We start from the raw sequence: 16,706 nt of genomic DNA on the forward strand, positions 1-16,706 counted from the left end.
AAGTGTGTGAGCAGTTTATCTTACAAACTAAAACTAATGCAGAGTAAGTCTCTAAATGAAAGTACTTTGTAAATTCTGAGGCTAAATTTGTAACTGAAATTTGGCCCACTTTTAATATTCAGCTATGTTAACCTAATTAATATAGTTAATAATTATTTCTGGACTGGGAGAGACAATTCCTGTACTCACTAAAGTTTAAAAGAATGAGGAGGGGAGTGTCATTGAAAGATGTTGACTATTGAAAGGCCTGGATAGAACATAGAACATGGATATTTACAGCACATTACAGGCCCTTCAGCCCACAATGTTGTGCAGATGATGTAACCTACTCTAGAGACTGCGCAGAATTTCCCTTGCACATAGCCCTCTATTTTTCTGTGCTTCATGTACCTATTTAAGAGGCTCTTAAAAGGCCTTATTGTATCCACTTCCACCATCATCGCTGGCAGTGCATTCTATGCACCCACCACCCTCTATGTGAAAAACTTACCCCTGACATCCCCTCGGTACCCATTTCCAAGCACCTTAAAACTATGTCCCCTCGTGTTATCCTTTTAAGCCCTGGGGGGAAAGCCTCTAGCTATCCACAAGATCAATGCCCCTCATCATCTTATATACCTCTGTCAGGTCACCTCTCATCCCTCATCACTCCAAGGAGCAAAGACCAAGTTCACTCAACCTATTTTCATAAGGCATGCTCTCCAATCCAGGCAACATCCTTGTAAATCTTCTCTGCACTCTCTATAGTAACCACATCCTTCCGGTAGTGAGGTGACCAGAACTGAACACAGTACTCCCAACTGGACAAGGTCTTGTATCGCTGGAACATTACCTCACTTCTCTTGAACTCAGTCCCACGGTTGGTGAATGCCAACACACCATATGCCTTTTTGACAAAACTGTCAACCTGTACAGTAGTTTTGAGTGTCCTATGGATATGGACTCCAAGATCAGTCAGATCCTTCACACTGCCAAGAGTCTTAACATTTATATTATATTCCTCCTTCAAATTGGACCTACCAAAATGAACCACCTCACACTCCGTCTACCACTTCTCAGCCTAGTTCTGCCATCCTATCGATGCCCTGCTATAATCTCTGACAACTCTCTAGACTATCCACAATAACCCCAACCTTTGTGTCATCAGCAAACTTACAATTATTCTTCTTCATCCAGGTCATTTATAAAAATGGCAAAGAGGAGAGGTGCTGGAACACCACTGCTCACCGACCTCCATGCAGGGGATGCGTGTGACTTAAGCTTCTCCCTCTCGTACTGCACTATGAAATCAATCACATTATGATCACTGTCTCTTAGGGGTTCCTTAATGCTAAGCTCCCTGATAAGATCTGGGTTATTATACAACAACCAATTTTAGATAGTCTTTTCTCCAAGTAGGCTCGAGCACAAGCGCTCTAAAAAGCCATCTCATGGGCATGCAACAAATTCCCTCTTTTGCGATTCGTCACCAACATGATTTTCCCAACCCTCTTGTGCATTGAAGTCCTCCATCACAGTTGTGTGTTTACCCTTATTATGTGCCTTTTCCAGCACCCTTTGCAATCTCAACTCCACATTTTGTCTATTTGGAGGCCTATATATAATTCCCATGATGTCTTTTTCTACCTTTGTAGTTTCTTAACTCCACCCACAGAGATTCAGCATTCTCTGACCCAATGTCATTTCTTTCTAAAGATGCAATTCCATCTCTCAGCAAAAGACCCACACCACTGCCTATGCCTTCCTGTCTGTCCTTTCAATACAAAGTACTTTGATATTAAGCTCTCAGCCTTCTTTCAGCCACGATCCAGTGATGCCCACAACATCATACTGACTAATCTATCTCTTAAAAAAATAAATCAAAAGCTTGTCCTGACATAGCTATTAAGATTCTCTTAGTTTTGTTTAGAGTAGGGAAAATGGATTGTGAAGTTAGATTTACATGGATACCTGGGCATGCTGGCATGGAGGGAATTGAAATTGTGGATGGGTTTGCAAAGTCTTCCTTACAAAGCGGGCAAGTAGGAATTAGAATACCCCTAGGTAGAGCAGAATCAAGAAGTAGGAGGAAAAAAAGCATAGAGAAGAAACGGCAAGAGGATTGGAAAAACAAATTAAAGGGAAGGCATCACGAGTGAATCTGCAGATGCTGGAAATAAATAAAAACACAAAATACTGGCAGAACAGCAGGCCAGACAGCATCTATGGGAGGAGGTAGTGACGACGTTTCTTTTCTAGTCACCCTCTAGTTAAAAAGGTCTCAGACTCTTACTCTTTAAATCATAGAGATATGGTGAAGTTAACTAGACTTAGGTTGGGGCATTGTGGGCTAAAGTATTACTTAAAGATAATAGGAAAACATCCAACTGGATTATGTGTCTGTGGTAGTCCAGAGGCAGTTCAGCATGTTTTGCTGAGTTGTAATCGATATAAAATTGAAAGAAGAATATTGTTCAAGAAGCTAACTTAAAAGTATTTTGTTTTTCTGTTAAATCTTTGTTTGGCTACCAAGAGAACCACCATCTGATTGAAAAGTTTATTCTGTTTCTATGTGCGACTAGTTTATATTTGAGAATTTCAGTTTCTTGAAATTATGTAATAAATGTACATCCTGCGGAGGGCAGTAATATACCTAGTTGTGTCTAAACTGCCAGAAATAAAAGAAGAAGAATCATCTGTCTCTAATTAGGCTACAAATTAGTGCAGGATAGCATGAACATGGAGAGGATGTTTTCTATAGTGGTGGAGTGTAGGATCAGAGGGCACAGCCTCACAATACAAGGATGTCCCTTTAGAACAGAAATGAGGAATTTTTTTAGCCAGGGGGTGGTGAATCTGCACATAACAACAGTGGAGCAGTCATTGGGTATATTTAAAGTGGAGGCTATTGATTAGTAAGGGTGTCAAAGGTGACATGATGACTACTTTTACAACTGTCTGTACCTTCTGGACTCAGAAATGTTTAGATACACAGTAAGAGTCTGGATTTACTGGCACCTGACTTCCACATTGTGGTGCAATGGTTGTAATCATGCTGACCCACTGAAAAATGCAGCTCCCTCATGAACTGCTAACTAAAGTTCAGTGTAATTTTGTTACCAAAGTACATTTATGTCACCATATACTACCTTGATTCATTTTTGTTCATGCAAGAAAATAAAGCAATATAAGACTTTTATGAAAAACCATATACTGTGGATTCTGGTTAAATGGGCCATCGGTTAATCAGTGCAGCTGTTGGAGTATCTCTATACAAATCAAGGAAATAGCCGAGAATCCCCTCTTTTATATGGGACACTGCCACTTAATTAGGGCAGGAAACAGTTTCTAACTAATGTCAGTCACATTGCATGCACTTATGTGGCCGTTAAACACTACACCATGCTTAGAGCAATCTGTTTTTAATAGTGTCAGTTGTGTGTGTTTGTATTCAAATAGCAGCAATAGTGAGAAATTCAGAACTCTTTTGCTCACTACATTTTTAAGCATTCTGGCTTGGAGATGCCAGAAATGACCAAGAATAAAATGAAACAATTTCACTACTTCGATTTAGGAATTATGAAGCATTTATAGGTATCAATGATCATCGTGAGTGTTATAATGAAAATGAAAATTTGGAGAATGCAATCATAAGGCATTGTATGAAGGCAATTCATTATCTGTACTAGGTGTTTGCACTAATTTTGTTCACTTACATTCAATCAAAAGAACATGGCAGATGAATTCCTCTATTGATAGCTGTTAGGAACTAATTCACAGTTTTATAGTTCTGTATTTCATTTAAATACATAAATTGTTACTTGGATGAATGGTAACTTGTCTTTTTTTATATACCTTTTAACTAATTCCATGAATCTTTGGCTAACGGGGGCAGCCACTTAATTGTGCCAATAACCAGACTCCACTGACTAAAACATCCAATTTACAAAAGAGGGCAAATGGTGCAAATAAATTAAAAATAAGTAAATAAATAATATTAAGAGGATAAGTTGTAGAGAACTTGAAAGTGATCTGTAGGTTGTGCAGTCTGTTCAGCGTTGAGGTGAGTGAAATTATCCATGCTGGTTCCTGATGGTTGTAGAGTAATGACTGTTCCTGGGCCTGGTGGTGTGGGCCTAAAACTACAGTATTTCTTGCTTGTTGATAATAGCAAGAAGACAGTATGGCCTGGATGATGGGGATCCTTAATTATGGATGCTTCTTTCTTGGAGCATCGCTCCTTGTAAATGTGCTCAATGATAGGGTTTTGACTGTGATGGACTGGGCTGTATCTGCAACTTTTTGTAGACTTTTCTGTTCCAGGGCATTGATTTTTCCATTCTAGTCCATGATGCAACCAGTTGTGCCTTCTTTGTGATGGCACTTGTGTGCTGGTCCCAGAACAGATCCTCTATAGTATGCAAGTAATTTAAAGTTACTGACCCTCTCCACCTCCAATTGCTAAATGAGGATTGGCTCATTGACCTCCATCATCTTCCTCCTGTAGTTGATAATCAGCTCTTTGGTTTTACTGACGTTGACTGAGAGATTGATGTTATGGGACCAATCAACTAGATTTTCAATCTCCTTTCTATATGGCAATTCATTACCACTTTTAATGTTGCCAGCAGCATTGGTGTCATCAGAAAACTTAAATATAGCATTGGAGTAGTACTTAGCCATGGCAATCATAAGTATAAAGCTATAGAGCAGGCCACTTGGCATGTAGCCTTGCAGTGCACATGTGCTGATGGTGATTGTGGAGATGTTACCTATCTATACTGACTGGGATATGCATAGTCTGCAGTTCTGCTGTCTCCTAATTAGAGCAAAGACAATGAGAAGAACAGCTGCTTTCACAATAAAAGCTGATAATTTCTCTGAACAAAGTGCAATGAGATCAGGATAATTTCGTGTAAGTAGCATATACAATACAGGTAGTCCCCGACTTATGGACAACTCGTACTTACGAACTGAGGAAGGAGAATGCCGTCCACCATTTTAAGTCAGATTGCGACACCGTCCACCATTTTAAATTGTTGCAGTTGACACTGTTGAGTGTTTAACTTTGTATTTGGCTTAAATTTTTCTTAGTAAGATACACCCTGAACCCGCAATGAGATCAGCACCAGGCTCGGGAACAGAGGTTCGATCCAGTGACAGTCCGCTCCCGTGCCGGGTTGATGTCGATCTAGTGACTCCCGTACCATCCGTGCCAGGTTGATGTCGAGCTTGCAACTTGATCTCATTTAAAAATTGCCACCTCCAGTTTAAATTCCCACGTGGAATATTGTTGAGGATCAAATACCCAAACTCAGCACAGCCCCCATTTGTCCCATTTAGCTTGTCTCAGTGCGGTGGTCCTTAGGACCCAGTGGACCTCAGGAGCCGGCACTTCTCGGGACCTGTCACCTGTAGTGTTTCTGTTCCATTGACGGGAAGCGATCGAGATTGAAAATAAAGTGGAAATAATAAAGCATTTGGAAAGGGGTGAAATGCCATTGGTCATTGGAAAAGCGTTAGGCTAGTCGGTCAATGATCGGAACAATTTTAAAGGATAACGGATAAAGTGAGAATAATGGAGCATGTGAAACGCCCTGTCCTGATGAAAGCTACAATTATTACTAAGCAACGCAGTGGTTTAATTATTGGAATGCATACGTTTCTTAAGTGTTTTATATGCATAGAAAGGTAAAATATATACTATATACTAAGACAAACGTTTGACGAACTGACGCTAAATGATACCAGATGTACTTGTTCCGACTTGCGTACAAATCTGACTTAAAGATGGACTCGAACTGAACTCGTAAGTGACCCGGGGACTGCCTGTATACTTTTTTAGATACAACAGCATGGTCACCAAGCTTGATTGAGAGTTGTTGCCATGTTATACTGCCTTTAAGTTGTACAAGAAAATTTCTGTATTTATTGCTAATGCACCTTGTTGACTGTACTTGCCTATGTAACCCTCAGGCTCAGCCAGCTTGTGTTCATCTAGGGGAAAACAGCCTTTGGTTCCGCTAAACTGAGAAATCACGTTTGTGTGGATGCTGTGTAATATACCACCTGGTAGCAGACCCACAATGCAAAATATCAGACAGTGTACCATATGCAATTAAATGATTGAACTTTATGAATCTTAATCTGAATATAGGGTTAGTAATGAAACTTTAAAAAGGGACCGGATTCAAGGAAAAGTCAAAAGTGCACGTTGAAGCTCACTCAGTAGTCATTCTTCCACTATTGATCTCTGAGTGTTGCCAACCTTCGGACCCTCAGATCCCAATCCACTCCGTCCGGTGGTCTACCAGCTCTCTCCACGCGTGTCTTCCCTCTTCATCTCTCCTCAACAAAGACCGCGAAGAAACCTCCTTCCAGATTCACAAGACAGAGCAACAATCTCTGATTGGCTAACGTGCATCCCGCAGTCCTGTTATCTCCAGCCATAACCCGAACATTGCTGCTACAGAGAAACCGTTACCTCAGCAGTGAATGTTACAGAGAAGCTATTACATTAGCCTTAGCAGTGAAACATTACAAAGAAGCCATTACATTAGCAGCGAATCCTTACAGTACATTACACTATATCAAATAGTTACTTTTAAAAGGACCATGTATATTGCGCTATTTCTCAAATATTCACTCTAGCTTTTAAATACCTGTTATTAGTTTTTATAGCATAAAATGTAAATTGGTTTTACTTCTCTGAACATTTAGAATCTTTGGACGTATAGCTTTGTTATAAACAATATTTAGTTCAAATTCGGTTCACATTAGTGAGTTATAGTTCAGATTCCATTTTTATGGTTGGAGAATTTGTGTTTAAGAAATCCTTTATATCAACAAAAATAAGGAAGTTCTGTGATGTTGGAAAAACTGAACATGATTACAGTCATTTAGGATAGAAACCATTCTTTCCTCAATTTTTGACTAAGGTTACAAACCACAATAATTGTGTTTGAATATTAATTACCTTCTGAAGTGGACTAGCAAGTTTTTCCAGTATTGAAATGTTAGAAAAAAATGAGTATTAAAAACAATAGGCAATGGTATATCATTTAGATAACACCAGGATGAAGAAGGCATGACTGGCATTGCTAGCAGATACAAGCATAACTGATTGTTGTCCAGGTGTAGAAAAGTAATTTTGATATCACATATGGAAGAGTCCCTGAGTTAGATAAGAGTTCCATTCCAGAAAACTATTTATAAACCTTTTTATTAATTTTTGCTCTAAATTAGAAATGTGGGATTTCTATAGCTATTCAGCATCACACACTTCGTATGATGACTTGTTCAATCAAATCAGTGTTCACCCTAATTAAATTAATCAGACTAATTAAACTAATGAGACTAATACTCTTATCCAGTTGTTAATGAATACCATGAACATTACTATCCTATAAAATTCCTTTAAAATTTATGAGAGAATTTCTGTAAACTCAGATTTCTGTAAGTCAATTCTCTTGTAATTCAGGAAGCCCCTGTGCTTAATTTTATTGAGTGTCACAAGTTTGAGTACTACCAGAGTTTGAAAATGACCCTGTAGAAATCAGGGTTCTGTTGATGAAGTTATATACATGCCAAGAGGAACTGAAAAGGGCAGCTTAAAGTAGGCCAGTGTTGTACTGACTCGTCGTTGGGAGTGAGTGTTGGGATCTTTGGAATACTATATGGCATTTTGATTCTGGTCTTGCTGGTGATTTTGATGAGAGTTAAGTGCAGATTGTGAGTAGGGGAGTAAAAGGTCCTATGGAGTTCTATTAATTTTCTACTTTATTTGCACAAGAAGAACAATTGTTTATGAACTGCATTAATGCAGTTTATTTTCAAATGCCTCTATTACTTGGCCAACCCTGAGAGCGAAGACTTGGGAGTGAACAAGTAGCAGCTAGTTGTGTACTTTTTTATGTTCTATATGTTGTAATGTATTTAAGGAAGTCCAGCAAGCAAGGAATATGCAGTAAATCGGGAGGATTTATATTCTGAGGATTTATGAGGTTGATGTTCTGGGGCATGTTGATATTAAGGGAGAATAGGTGTTGGAGTTGTTAGGACAGATAAGTCCCTGAGGCCTGATGGAATATTCCCCAGGCTGCTCCACGAGGCGAGGGAAGAGATTGCTGAGCCTCTGGCTAAGATCTTTATGTCCTCGTTGTCCGTGGGAATGGTACCGGAGGATTGGAGGGAGGCGAATGTTGTCCCCTTGTTCAAAAACAGGTAGTAGGGATAGTCGGAGTAATTATAGACCAGTGAGCCTTACATCTGTGGTGGGAAAGCTGTTGGAAAAGATTCTTAGAGATAGACTCTATGGGCATTTAGAGAATAATGGCCTGATCAGGGACAGTCAGCTTGGCTTTGTGAAGGGCAGATCGTTTCTAACAAGCCTGATAGAGTTCTTTGAGGCAGTGACCAGGCATATAGATGAAGGTAGTGCAGTGGATGTGATCTACATGGATTTTAGTAAGGCATTTGACTAGGTACCGCACAGCAGGCTTATTCAAAAAGTCAGAAGGCATGGGATCCAGGGAAGTTTGGGCAGGTGGATTCAGAATTGACTTGCCTGCAGAAAGCAGAGGATCGTGGTGGAGGGAGTACATTCAGATTGGAAGGTTGTGACTAGTGGTGTCCCACAAGGATCGGTTCTGGGACCTCTACTTTTTGTGGTTTTCATTAATGACCTGGATGTGGGGGTAGAAGGCAAGTTTGAAGACTACACAAAGGTTGGTGGTGTGGATAGTGTTCAGGATAATCGAAGATTGCACAGAGACGTTGATAGGATTGAGAAGTGGCAGATGGAGTTTAACCCAGAGAAGTGAGAGGTGGTACACTTTGGAAGGACAAACTCCAAGGCAGAGTACAAAGTAAATGGCAGGATACTTGGAAGTGTGGAGGAGCAGAGGGATCTGGGGGTACTTGTCCACAGATCCCTGAAAGTTGCCTCACAGGTAGATAGGGTAGTTAAGAAAGCTTATGGAGTGTTAACTTTCATAAGTCAAGGGATAGAGTTTGCGTGGGGTAATGATGCAGCTCTATAAAACCTTGGTTAGGCCGCACTTGGAGTACTGTGTCCAGTTCTGGTCACCTCACTATAGGAAGGATGTGGAAACATTGGAAAGGGTTCAGAGGAGATTTACCAGGATGCTGCCTGGTTTAGAGAGTATGGATTATGATCAGAGATTAAGGGAGCTAGGGCTTTACTCTTTGGAGAGATGAGAGGAGACCTGATAGAGGAATATAAGATATTAAGAGGAATAGATAGAGTGGACAGCCAGCACCTCTTCCCCAGGGCAACACTGCTTAATACAAGAGGACATGGCTTTAATGTAAGGGATGGAAAGTTCAAGGGGGATATTAGAGGAAGGTTTTTTACTGAGAGAGTAGTTGGTGCATGGAATGCACTGCCTGAGTCAGTGGTGGAGGCAGACACACTAGTGATGTTTAAGAGACTACTAGACAGGTATATGGAAGAATTTAAGGTGGAGGATTATATGGGAGGCAGGTTTTAAGGGTCGGCACAACATTGTGGGCTGAAGAGCCTGTACTGTGCTGTACTATTCTATGTTCTAGGATATTGAGTGATGTACAGTAACAAAACCTTCCGATGCAAGTCCAAAGATAATTTTGATGTCATTTAGTGCTTGAAATGAGAGCTGAGGCACAGAATATAAAAGCAGTGAAATTATTCTTGCAATACTAGTTGGTCTACCACTTGAGCACCATGTACAATTCAGGTCATCAGATTGCAGGAAGAATATGATTGTGTTGGAAAATATTTAGAGATTTCAGGATGATGACAAGACTGAAAATTTTGTAGCTATGAGGAAACACTTGATAAATTATGGTTGTTTTCTTTTTCACGGAGAGGGTTTAGAGCAGTTGTTCCCAACCTTATTAATGCCATGGAGCCTTACCATTATCCGAAGGATCCATAGACCCCAGTTTGGGAACCCCAGGTTTAGAGGAAACTTAAATGACATATACAAAATTTTGGACTGAGAGGATCAAAATCCCAGGATGGAATGTTCAAAACCAAGGGTGTTGATTTTAAAATAATTGGTGAAAGAATAGGAGGGAGGCTTTTGTCATTGGAGAAGCTCTGTAACATCTGTATTTTCACATAGTGGAGGGATAACATAAGCAACAGACACAAAATGCTGGAGAAACTGCAGTCCTGGTGAAAGGGTCCTAGCCTGAAACATCGACTGTTTACTCTTTTCCATAGATGCTGCCTGGCCTGTTGAGTTCCTCCAGCATTTTGTGTGTATTGCTTTGGATTCCAGCATTTGTTGATTTTCTCATTAGAGGGATAACATTTTAGATTGAGATGAAAATTCCTTACGTGGATTGCATGAAATTCTCTTCTCCATCAGCCTAGTGTTTCTTGGTCATTCGATGTATTCAAGCCCCATATATTATTTAGGATTAAAGGAATTGGGAATTTGGTTGAAAAGAGTTACAGATTTGAATACATTTTATTAACAGTAAGATGAAATGTTAATGATAAAATATTTTTAATAGCTTTGAATTCTTCACTTGTATGGTGAATAACTTTTGCGATTGGGGAGTAGTAGTATTGTTAAAGATTATATCTCAACATATTAGTGTTTGCTTTAATTATTTTGCATCCTTTAGAATAGTAACATATTTTTTTAAATAAATTCCCTGGCTCACCATTCTACACTTTACTGGGGTTTAGCTGAAATTGTAAATCATAGTTCAAGAATGATGTATGTAGATTTAAAATTATTGGCTGTTGTCATTACACGCCTACAATTTTTATTTTCCACCTATCAATTATCGTTGTTGAGAGATCTTGCTGGTAAATGGTAAAGCGTTTTCTGTTAATGACTATTTTAGTATTTACACAATTGTTGGACTGTAGTGAATGTAAACAAAGCTGAAGGTATACAAACAACACACACAAAATGCTGGTGGAACTCAGCAGGCCAGGCAACATCCATAGGAAGAAGCACTGTCGACGTTTTGGGCTGAAACACTTCAGCCCGAAACGTCGACAGTGCTTCTTCCTATGAATGTTGCCTGGCCTGCTGCATTCCACCAGCCTTTTGTGTGTGTTGCTTGAATTTCCAGCATCTGCAGATTTCCTTGTGTTTGCTGAAGGTATACAACAGCCTCTGTAGACATAGAGTTACAGTTGAAAGAAAAAGTTTGTAAATCCTTGCAATTAATGGTTTTCTGTATTAATTACTCATAAAATATGGTTTGATCTTCATCAAAGTCACAAAAATACACAAACAAAATCTGTATAAACTAATAACACGCAAACAATTACACTTTTCACAACTTTATTGAAAACATTGTTTAATCATTCACAGTCCAGTTTGAAAAAAGTAGTTGAACCCTTGTATTTAATAACTGGTAGATCCTACTTTAGATGCATTAACCTGCACCAAACATTTCTTGGAGCTGCTGATCAGATTTGTACAACAGCGAGGAGGAAAGTTGGACCATTCATCCATACAAAAATGTTTCAGTTCATCAATATTTCTGGGATAGCTTGCATGAACAGCCCTCTTCAGGTCATGCCACAGCATTTCATTTGGGTTAAGGTCTGGACTCTGATTTGGGCATTCCAAAACGTGAATTTTCTTCATTTTATACCATTCTGTTGTTGATTTACTTTGGTGTTTTGGATCATTGTCTTATTGCATCATCCCACTTGAATCAAGCTTCAGGTGACAGACTGATATTCTCCTGTAAAATGTCTTTTTTTTTTGAAAACTTTTTCTTTTTCTTTCTTTCTAAATCTTTTTATTAATATTAGTAATATGGACAGAATACAGATGATATATTGATAAAGAAATTACCAACATACACATTCCATTACATATGAAAAAAAACATACGTAATAGTTACATATAAATGAGTTTACCAAGACATAAGCCATAAGATATATGTATGAACATAGTAAATCTAAATATTTCATAATGTATAATATAAAAAAAACGGAAAAAAGAAAGAAAAAAAACAACAAATTTATATAATGCAGAACTAGCTAATCTAATCTAATAACTATAACTAATAAGTAATATAAAAGAAAAAAAACAAAAAAGAAGGGAAAAAAAATGGGCTGTTTATAATATCTCACAAAAATAAGTATTCATCAATGCCATCACTTCCGGTCCTCTCAAACTACATAAGCTGAAAGCTGGGAAATCAAATGAACTTGGCACAGGGTCATATTACATCATATGAAAATGTTGAATAAATGGTCTCCATAACTTTTCAAATTTAATAGAAGTCTCAAAAGTACCACTTCTAATTTTTTCTAAATTTAAACATAACATAGTTTGAGAGAACCAATTAAATACAGTGGGAGGATCAATTTCTTTCCAATTCAACAATATAGATCTTCTAGCCATCAGAGTTAGAAATGCAATCATTCGACGGGCTGAAGAAGATAAATGCAGTGAATCTAACATCGGTAAACCAAAAATTGCGGTAATAGGATGAGGTTGTAAATCAATATTCAAAACCGCAGAAATAATATCAAAAATATCTTTCCAATATTTCTCCAAAAATGAACACGACCAAAACATGTGAGTTAAAGACGCAATTTCAGAATGACATCTATCACAAATAGGACTTATATGAGAGTAAAAATGAGCTAATTTATCCTTGGACATATGGGCCCTATGTACGACCTTAAATTGTATTAGTGAATGTTTGGCACATAACGATAATTGAAGAATTCTATCCCAATTCTCACTAGAAATACTAAAACTAAGCTCTCTTTCCCAATCCTGTTTAGTCTTATAAAGAGGCTCTGAACATAACTTTATAATTATATTATAAAGTTTTGAAATAAGCCCTTTTTGAAAAGGGTCTAATTCAAATAAACTCTCCAAAGTATCTGAAGGCACAAAATTTGGAAACGTAGAGAGTACAGAACTTAAAAAATGTCTAATCTGTAAATATCTAAAAAAATGAAATCTCGGCAAGTTATATTTGTTGGATAATTGTTCAAAAGACATGAAGCAATTATCTAAAAATAAATCAGAAAATCTTAGTAATCCCTTAGTTTTCCAAGCTGAATAAGCTTGATCTATAAAGGAAGGGTGAAAAAAACAATTAGATACAATAGGACTATTTAAAACGAATTGAGTCAACCCAAAAAATCTCCGAAATTGAAACCATATACGCAATGTATGTTTAACTATCGGGTTGTCAATTCGTTTCGGCAATTTAGAAAGAGCAAAAGGGAGAGAAGTCCCTAAAATAGAACCCAAAGCATAAGCTGATACCGATTTAGTTTCTAAACTCACCCAACAAGGGCCAAAAGATCCACCCCCATCTTTCAACCAACATAACAAATATCTAATATTAACTGCCCAATAGTAAAATCTGAAATTAGGTAATGCTAACCCGCCTTCCTTTTTTGTCTTCTGTAAATATGTTTTACCTAACCTGGGATTTTTATACTGCCATATATATGAAGAAATTTTAGAGTCAACATTAGTAAAAAAAAGATTTCAGGATAAAAATTGGTATCGCTTGAAAAATATATAAAAACTTAGGTAAAATAACCATCTTAATAGCATTAATCCTACCTATTAGGGATAGAGACAAAGGTGACCACTTAGTAAACAAACCTTTAATCTGATCAATTAAGGGTAAAAAATTAAATCTAAACAAATCTTTATGGTTTTTTGTGATTTTGATCCCTAAATAAGTAAAAGAGTCATTAACTAATTTAAAGGGTAAATTTCCATAAATTGGGACCCGTTTATTCAATGGAAACAATTCACTTTTATTAAGATTTAACTTATACCCAGAAAACTCACTAAATTGAGCCAATAATGATAAAACTGCTGGAATAGATTTCTCCGGGTTAGAAATGAATAATAATAAATCATCTGCATACAAAGATAACTTATGAATATCTGTCCCACGATTAATACCCAAAATATCCTGTGATTGTCTGATGGCAATTGCCAAAGGTTCTAAGGCAATGTTAAATAGTAATGGACTAAGAGGACATCCCTGTCTAGTGCCCCGAAATAGGCGAAAAAAGGGAGATCTTTGATTATTGGTAACCACTGAGGCTACTGGAGTATGATAAATCAATTTAATCCATGATATAAATATCGGACTAAAATTAAACTTCTCCAACACATTAAATAAGTAAGGCCATTCAACTCTGTCAAATGCTTTCTCCGCATCTAATGAAATCACGCATTCTGAAGTATCATGTGAGGGAGTATAAACAATATTCAACAATCTCCTAATGTTAAAAAAAGAATAACGATTTTTAATAAAGCCAGTTTGATCATCTGAAATAATTTTGGGTAATACCTTCTCCAATCTAGATGCCAGTAACTTAGAAAAAATCTTGGAGTCTACATTCAATAAAGATATAGGTCTATAAGAAGCACAATTAGTAGGGTCTTTATCTTTCTTCAATATTAGAGAAATGGAAGCTCTATAAAAAGATTGTGGCAAATTCCCTAATCTAATGGCCTCCTCAAAAACCTTACCTAACCAAGGGGAAAGAGTAGCGGAAAAAAATTTTAAAAATTCAACTGTATAACCATCTGGACCCGGTGCTTTCCCAGAATTCATTGAGGAAATAGCCCCCTTAATTTCTACATCCGTAATAGGAGTATCCAATATCAAAAGATCATCAGATGATAACCTTGGAAAATTTAATTTTCCAAGAAAATCAGACATGGTATTATAATCTTGAGGAAATTCAGATTGGTACAGGGAGGTATAGAAATCTTGAAATGCCTTATTTATCTCATCATGATTAACTGTCAGATTCCCATTCTGCTGACCAATCTTAGTGATTTGACGTTTAACCAGAGCATTCTTCAATTGACTAGCTAACAGTTTACCAGATTTATCACTATGTATATAAAAATCAGATTTAGTTTTCATTAATTGATTTTCAATCGAGGATGTAAGTAATAAACTATGTTCCATTTGAAGTTCAATCCTTTGTTTGTAAAGCTCCTTACTAGGAGCAATCGAATATTTCTTATCAATCTCTTTAATTTTATCAACCAATAAAAGAGTTTCCATCTTGATACGTTTCCTCAAACCAGCAGAATAAGAAATAATCTGTCCACGTATATAAGCTTTAAAAGTGTCCCAAAGTGTTCCGCAGGAAATATCATCTGTAGAATTAGTTGAGAAGAAGTCCATCTGCTCCTCCATAAATTTTATAAAGTCAGAGTCTTGCAACAAGGTAGAGTCAAATCGCCATTGTCTAGCATTAGAAGCTGTATCCGTAAATTTCATAGAAAGTAATAACGGAGCATGATCAGAGATAGCTATAATATCATAGTTACAACCGATTACTAATGGAATAAAACAAGAGTCTACAAAAAAATAATCAATTCTTGAATAAGAGTGATAAACATGTGAGAAAAAAGAAAACTCTTTGTCTTTAGGATACCGGAATCTCCAAATATCAAAAACTCCATTGTCAGTCAAAAAAGAGTTAATACAAGTGGCCGACTTATTAGGTAAAGTCTGAATAGATAAAGATTTATCCATCAGAGGATTTAAACAACAATTAAAGTCACCACCCATTATTAACTTATATTCGTTTAGATTGGGTAAAGAAGTAAATAAAGACTTTAAAAAGTCAGGACAATCCACATTTGGAGCATAAACATTAACCAAAGCAACCTTTTTATTACAAAGTAAACCCGTAATTAACAAAAATCTGCCATTCGGATCCGAAAAAATATCATGTTGAACAAATGAAATAGAGGAGTCAATAAAAATTGAAACTCCTTTAACTTTAGCATTCGAATTTGCGTGATACTGTTGACCCCGCCAAAATCTAAAAAAACGAAATTTGTCCTCCCTCCTCACATGAGTTTCTTGTACAAAAATGATATGAGCATTAAGTCTTTGGAATACTTTGAAAATCTTCTTTTGTTTAATTGGATGATTTAAACCATTAGAATTCCAAGACACAAAATTAATGGTCTGAGCCATAATTCTAAAATCAACCCTTTGGTATAGAAAGGGTTAACCAACTTATAAACTCATGCACCAGGAAGAGGAACAAAAGTAGTGAGAAAACCCGGAAGTGACGACAACACAGACATATTTGAAGTTCAAAAACAGCCCGAATAAAAAAACTAACACAAACTGGTACAAAAAAAATAGAATTAGAAAACAGACCAACCCCCCACCCCCCGAGAAAAAGAGAAAAAGCCAAAATATGACTTAAAAAGAGAAAAAGTAAGACTAATCCTACCCCCATGTCAGCTGAAGAACACTCCATATAAAAAGGATATATATAAAAGAATCACCCCGACTTTAAAAATAAAATTGCTATAATAAAAACCGTATTTCTAAGTATAGTTAGTTGTAAAAAGAATAAAAATATAATCACTAAAAAACAATTATAACTCGGGCTCTGGCCCAGACAAAACAAAAAATATTTAAGCTAAGATAAGCGATGCATTGTACGGAAGAAACGCGAAAAATATAAACATAATGCCATCTTAAGCAAAACCACAAATCCTTTCCAAAAAACCACCATCTTAATCAAGGAAAAATTTACCTTCAAAGAATTAAAAATATACCTTCGAAGGAACAAAGTTAATAGACAAGTATGTAGTTAAATGATTAAAGTGTATAAGGCAAAACAATTAACATGACGCAAACACACTTTAACTTGAGTATAAAGTCTAGGATGAACCTACACCAATAACCAGATTTTAATTCTGGTTTAAGAG

General features: G+C 37.0%; 1 protein-coding gene across 5 annotated transcripts in view; it reads left to right on the forward strand.

Moving 5' to 3' along the window:
• The window catches only part of cnot1 (CCR4-NOT transcription complex, subunit 1), a 261,162-nt gene that overhangs the window by 169,306 nt on the left and 75,150 nt on the right, over window positions 1-16,706 (forward strand). The window lies entirely within an intron of this gene.

This window comes from Hypanus sabinus, chromosome 17, assembly GCF_030144855.1.
Source record: "Hypanus sabinus isolate sHypSab1 chromosome 17, sHypSab1.hap1, whole genome shotgun sequence".
NCBI lineage: Eukaryota > Metazoa > Chordata > Chondrichthyes > Myliobatiformes > Dasyatidae > Hypanus > Hypanus sabinus.